We start from the raw sequence: 7,500 nt of genomic DNA, 5'->3' as shown, positions 1-7,500 counted from the left end.
GTTGAATATACGGCGCTGTGCACTTTAAGGGTAATCAGATTACATATTAAGAGTTATTTCTTTTTGTAAAAGTGTATGCTTTTGCTCATTTTTCTTTTCTTTACGTTTTGAAGTTAAAATTTTCTCTATCGTATATACGTTTTGAAGTTAGAATTTTCTCTATTGTATAGTTTTGAATATTGATCCTTTAAGCATTAGGGATTTTTATAGTAACCCAAGTGTCATTATTTGCGTAATCATCGTATGAGAAAGGATGACTGGATGGCTATTTCTGGAAATATGACATGTCTGTTAAAAAGGTGTGGAGGAAATCTCAGATTAAGAATTTAGTTATTAATGCTTTGGTTGAGAAGGAGACTTTGCCTGAGGAAGCTTATGATTTATTAGATGAAGAGGGATACCAATTAACGCTCAAGCAGTTAGAATTGCAGTATGATCGTGAAAAACAGGAGAGAGGTAGACAAGAGAGGAGAGAGCGTGAGGAGTTGGAGAGGAAAGAGAGGAGAGAGCGTGAAGAGTTTGAGAGGAAGGATAGGGTAGAACGAGAGGAAATAGAGCACAGATATCAATTAGAGCTGTTGGAGAAAAAGAGAACGATAAACGATAACGTGAGACAAGGCGATGAAAGTGAACAGGTAATTGATGTTGTTAAGGCTTCTAAAATAATTCAGTTGTTTAATGAAGCGGATCCAGACAAATTCTTTATGCATTTTGAAATACTTGCGCTTAATTTGAAGTGGTCTAAGTGTTTATGGCCCTTAATTTTGCAGCCGTCATTAAAGAGTAAAGCTAGAACAGTTTTCTTGTTAACATCTAGTGAGAGTAATGATTACGACTTTACTAAGGATAGTATCCTGAAAGCTTATGAGTCTGCGTCTGAATATTATCGTCTTAAGTTTCGTAGATATATGAAAATTTGATTCACATTCATACATTGAATATTCACATAATCTTCTTAAATTACGTGGTAAATGGTATACAGCAGCAAGTGTCACTACCTTAGATGAATATAGGGAGCTCATTTTACTTGAACAGTTCATTAGAGGTGTTCCTTTTGATGTACAGAGATACCTATTTGAGCGTGAGGTTACAACTTTACAAAGAGCAGCTGTGTTAGCTGAGAATTACAGCTTAATTAAACCACAACAACAAAGTCAAAGACAATCCAAGAAATCTCCAGGTAATGTATCAGAGGAGAAGAAATCCTCTGGCTCATACAGTAGAAGTCTGTCTGAGGTTAGGTCATACAAATGTAACCAGCTTGGTCACATGAACGCAAGATGTCCTAGTAATTATAAGAGGGGAAGAGAGAATCTTCGGGATTGACTATGGCAATTAGGAAGGTCCGGCAGGAAATTCCTGTTTCTCATTGTAATAGGTGAGATAATGAGATTACTCCTTTCAAGTTTGATGGGGTTTTATCAGTGTCAGATGACCTAGGTAGAAGTGTGCCTGTTAGGATAGCATGGGACACTTGTACTTCTGATAGTCTAATTGTAAAAGAAAAGGTTCCTGGATTGGAAAAGACTTTTACATCTGATAGATTGGTTGTTAGATTGGGTGGACTGGTAACAGTTCCCTTGTGTAGGCTATATCTGTATTGTGGTTTATTAACTCGTTACGTCACAGTTGTGGTGGTGGATGAATTGCCCATTCAAGGTGTTGATTTTCTTATGGGGAACGACTTGGCAGGAGGGAAGGTTTTACCTGGTCCCATAGTTAATGACACTCCATTAGAGGTAAACACTGTAGAAGATCCAATATTGTATCCTTTTTGTGTTGTCTTGCGTAGCAGAAGTCTGGCTGAGGTAGAAGTCCCACGAGAGCATGGACCAGATGTGACTAAGGACGTCAATGAATGTAAGTACTACTTCAGGTACTGAAGGAAAGATGCTGTTGGTACAGTTAACACAGATATCAATAATGATAGTTTATTCCAAATTGACAATTTTGAAGGTAATGTAAAAGAGAAAGAAAGTGTGCTAGAAACTAAGTTTGGTTTGAAGACTTGTAACGTAGTATTGGTAAATACTCTGAAGTCAGTTGAAAATTAAATTGATTTAAGTGATGTTTCTGATTGCTCTGATAATCTTTCTGATATGAAATGTTCTGACATTATAAAAGCTCAACAGGAAGATTTGTCTTTGCAGTCTATTTACAGTGAAGTTGTTGTAAAAGACCAGATCAATACGGAGCCAGTATGCTATGACTTGAGGAATGGACTACTAATGAGGAAGTTCAGATCTTTGCATACTCCGGCAAGTTCAACTTGGGAAATCAGGAATCAGATTGTCATTCCAGCGAGCCTAAGGCAAAAAGTATTTCACATGGCACATAATTTATCTTCTTCACACTTAGGAATAAGGAAGACTTTGAGTGCAGCTCTTCAACTCTTTTACTGGCCTGGTATAAGGAAAAGTGTCACAGAGTACTGTAAGTCTTGTGCAGTATGTCCGCTGGTTGGTAAGCCGAATCAGATTATAAAAGCGGCCCCTTTACAGCCTATCCCTGTTTTACACGAGCTTTTTGACAAATTCATATTAGATTGTGTGGGTCCTTTACCCAGAAGTAAGAAGCAGAATCAATATATGATTACAATGATGGGCAGTTCCATTCATTATCCTGATGCCTATCCTCTTAGGAACATAAAATCTAGGACACTGATCCAAGTTTTAATAAAATTTTTCATTTAGTATGGTATCCCCTAGATTATCCAGACTGATAGAGGCAGTAATTTTACCTCTGATTTATTTAGACAGGTTATGGGACCTATGAGCATTAAACATACTCTGTCCTCAGTATACCACCCAGAGAGTCAAGGAGAACTGGAAGGATTCCATCAGACGTTGAAGGATGCCCTTACGAAGTACTGTCAGGAACATCAGACAAAATGGGATGAAGGATTACCATTTGTGTTTTATGCCATCTGCAACACTCGACAAGAAAGTCTTAAATATTCCCCAGCCGAGTTTTTATATGGAAGGAGAGTGAGAGGTCTTTTGGAGATACTCTAAGACATGTGGACGGATCAGTCGAAAGAGGTAACATTAGGAGATTATGCTAAGAACTTACAAGGTAAGCTAGAGAGTTCTCGTAAAATTGCACATGACAATATAAGCATAGCTCAAGATAAGATGAAATTAAATTTTCATAATAAGGATGAAACACTTAAGTTTTAGGCTATGTGAATCTGTTTTAATGCTAGTACCCATAAGGAAAACCTGTGAAAATAGATATGAAGGTCCTTATACGGTGATGAGCAGAAACAAGGATAATTATGTCATCTATACTCCGGGATAGAGAAAAAGCAAGAAGATGGTACATACAACCCTACTAAAAAAGTTTGAAACCCAATGTGACAATGTTAGCTTGATATGCAAGTCAACTGTGGAAGATAATGTGAAGCTTAATGAAATAGGTCTTCCAGATCGAAGTAAAAGCATACCTCTAAGTAATACACTTGCATTAAATAACATTGACTGTAAACTTAATCATCTCTCATCTCAACAGGCTAGTGACTTGAAAAAAGATATTGGAACTTTTTCCAGGTATCTGTGGAGATGTGCCTACCCAAACATCATTGGTAGATTATCAGCTACAACTTAACCCTGGAACGGTACGGTGGGTCGTCCGCGACCCCGAGCGTAAAAAAAAAAAAAGAGGTTTTTCTCACGTGACTCACCCCCGTGACTGAATTTGTGGGTGATCGACCTGCAGTAGGTGTCTCGCCTACACGCTCTACTAGTGTCCAGATGTGCATTGCTGTAGCTGTACTCCTTCCCCGATTTCTGAGACGCGTCGGGGTCGAGCGCGACCGAGTTTACCCTTCTAAGGTAATTTGCATAATCATCAAAGTTATTACGTATTATGAAATTGTCGTAGAATGGTGCAACTTGTATAGGTTATCAGTTGTGGAAAGTCTTGGTGGATTGTTTGGCTACCATGTGCATGATTTTTTTTTTAGTTAAAATGTCTTTCATCACCACGAGGACCATTTTACCGCGAGTGCCCCTTTTTCATTTTTTTTCATTTTTTTGCCTAGTCATTTTTCCGTAAGATATTGCCAAATAGTGTCGTAAAGCTTTTTTAGTGTTGGAAAGTGTGTCTAGATGATCTGGCTACCCATGCGTGACTTTGTTTTTGTCAGATACGACGTAGTTATTGGTATATTGGGTATTTAACTGCGGTTGCCAATTTCTGTTTTTTTCAATATTTGTAAAAATTTACTACGTAGTAAGGAATTGCCGTATATTATTGATTTTTTTTTCATGTTTATGTGTTAGAACGTGTGCCTTGATGGTTGGGCTAACACGTGCATGTCTTTTTTTTTATCTGGGATGCCGTATATTAGAATGTTGGGCTTTTTACCGCGAGTGCCCCTTTTTCATTTTTTCTCATTTTTTTGCCAAGTCATTTTTCCGTAAGATATTGCCAAATAGTGTCGTAAACTTTTGCTTTTTTAGTGTTGGAAAGTGTGTCTAGATGATCTGGCTACCCATGCGTGACTTTGTTTTTGTCAGATACGACGTAGTTATTGGTATATTGGGTATTTAACTGCGGTTGCCAATTTCTGTTTTTTTTTTCAATATTTGTAAAAATTTACTAATAGTAAGGAATTGCCGTATATTATTGATTTTTTTTCATGTTTATGTGTTAGAAAGTGTGCCTTGATGGTTGGGCTAACACGTGCATGTCTTTTTTTTTTATCTGAGATGCCGTATATTAGAATGTTGGGCATTTTTCCGCGAGTGCCCCTTTTTATTTGTTTTGCATTGTTTTGCTTAGTCATGTTACCGTAAGGAATTGGCAAGTAGTGTCACAAAACTTATATTTTTATAGTGTTGGAAAGTGTTTCTAGATGATCTGGCTACCCATGCCTATTTTTTTTTAGCCAGATATAGCGTATATATAGGTATGTGTTCGATTTTCCTGTGATTGCCATTTTTTCCTTTTTGTCCCATTTCTTTCAAAATTACTACGTACTAAGGAACTATCACAGAGTAATGATTCATTTAGATGTTTATTTGTCGGAAAATGTGCCTTGATGGTTTGCCTAGCACGTGGCTGAATTTTTTTTTTCTGAAATGCGTATAATAAAATGTTGGCCATTTTTCCACGAGTGCCCCTTTTTATTTGTTTTTCATTTTTTTACTTAGTCATGTTACCGTAAGGAATTGGCAAGAAGTGTCGCAAAACTTATATTTTTATAGTGTTGGAAAGTGTTTCCAGATGATCTGGCTACCCATGCCTATCTTTTTTTTTAGCCAGATATGGCGTATATATAGGTATGTGTTCGATTTTCCTGTGATTGCCATTTTTTCGTTTTTTCCCATTTCTTTCAAAATTACTACGTACTAAGGAACTATCACAGAGTAATGATTCATTTATATGTTTATTTGTCGGAAAATGTGCCTTGATCGTTTGCCTAGTACGTGGCTGAAATTTTTTTTTTCTGAAATGCCGTATATTAGAATGTTGGCCATTTTTCCGCGAGTGCCCCTTTTTATTTGTTTTGCATTTTTTTGCTTAGTCATGTTACCGTAAGGAATTGGCAAATAGTGTCGCAAAACTTGTATTTTTATAGTGTTGTAAAGTGTTTCTAGATGATCTGGCTACCCATGCCTATCTTTATTTTTAGCCAGATATGGCGTATATATAGGTATGTGTTCGATTTTCCTGCGATTGCCACTTTTTCGTTTTTTCCCATTTCTTTCAAAATTACTACGTACTAAGGAACTATCACAGAGTAATGATTCCTCTAGATGTTTATTTGTCGGAAAATTTTGTTTACTTCTTTTTTGATTGAATATCATCAAATTTTTTTAGCTAAAATATTATATTGTTTTAAATTTTTTTTTTCGATTTTATTTCCCTTCAAAAAATTTTTTTTAGGTCAGAATTTTAATTTTATAGTCGTAAAATAATCGACAATTATCCAGCAACCCACCATACAATTTTTATACATATCCAAGAATAATTAGATTAGTAAATAACACCTTGAAATTGACATACCCTTCCTACATTTCAAGTGGCAGATTAGGGAGTCTGAGTCAGTGTGGTTGGCGGCCATTTTGTGGACATATCCGAAGCATAAGTTGCCCTATCTATATATATTCTTGTTCCCTATAGAATTTGTGATATTTTGGTATATTTTTACCTGCATAAATATCATATTATATATTAAATATATGTATTTTTTTACGAAATGTCTAAGTACTCAAAAAATTACCTTTAGATACGGCCCCTGATATAAATGTAATTTACAAAATAATGAAGATTTTTTTACATATTTCTATTTTAGGATAACATATGTTTATTCCCTAAAAAAATTAGCCACTTCCTATTTCATTTGGGTACCCAAAAAATTCATGAAATTTGGACAAATTTTTTTGGCAAAAAAAAGTTACCCTTTTTTTCTCATTTCAGATCTTCACCTCCATGGGTCTGACTTCATCCAAGATACATCAAGATGTGTCCTAAACATTCAAGAATCAATTCCTAAAAGGATTTGTGTATATAAGTATAAACTTTTTTTTATGAATTTTTATGTAATGTCTTTTTTTTCTACTTAATTTTTTAAAATATTTATAATAAATAAGTTTTTCTGCAGATGAGTAGTATTTATCTTTACAGTTGTTTTAAGCATTCATTGAAGTTTTTTTTTGGCAAAAGAAAAAAGGAGGTTACTGCAAAAACTGATTTTTCAAGAATTTTTTTGGCGTCGGGGTCGCGCGCGTCCGAGTATACACTTAAAGGGGTGTCCGAGGAGCGTACCTATCCAGGGTCTCATCTCAACAGGCTAGTGACTTGAAAAAAGATATTGGAACTTTTTCCAGGTAACTGTGGAGATGTGCCTACCCAAACATCATTGGTAGATTATCAGCTACAACTTAAGGTAGGTACAGAATCTCTGAAGCAGTAGCCCCATTAACTGACGTAACTAGCAGTAAGAGGAAGTTCGTTTGGACACCCGTTTGTGAGGAAGCCTTTTGACGAGCCAAAGATTTCCTAGCCAGTAGCCCTGTCCTCAAGGCTTCTGACTTTGGCTCTCCCTTTGCTGTCGAGGTCGACGCTAGTGACTGTGGAATAAGCGCTGTACGCCTACAGAAAGGGCGAGCAAGGTTACTCTACAATCAAAATAAACACTTGCTCTTTTAATTGCATTGCAGTACTTCGAAATTTACCTTTCTGGCAATCCTGCGCCCATAATAGTTTTCACAGATAATGAGCCACTAAAGTTTGTAGGCCGGATGAGAACCAAAAATAAAAGGCTCTTGAAGTGGTGGTTATCTTTGCAGCAGTTTGATCTAAAGATCCAGCACATCCGTGGACAGGATAACCTTCGAGCTAACATTTTATCACGCTGTAGTAACGAACTCGACAGGCTGGTCGAGAATCTTTAACATAGAGTTCTCGACTTAAGGAGGGGGATGTTAGGAGTATTGAAATTATGTAAATAGTGTATTTTTGTAATGTGGATTGTAAATGTTTTGTAGTTCA

This window comes from Palaemon carinicauda, chromosome 13 (genome assembly GCF_036898095.1).
Source record: "Palaemon carinicauda isolate YSFRI2023 chromosome 13, ASM3689809v2, whole genome shotgun sequence".
NCBI lineage: Eukaryota > Metazoa > Arthropoda > Malacostraca > Decapoda > Palaemonidae > Palaemon > Palaemon carinicauda.
This window is presented reverse-complemented; position numbering follows the sequence as displayed.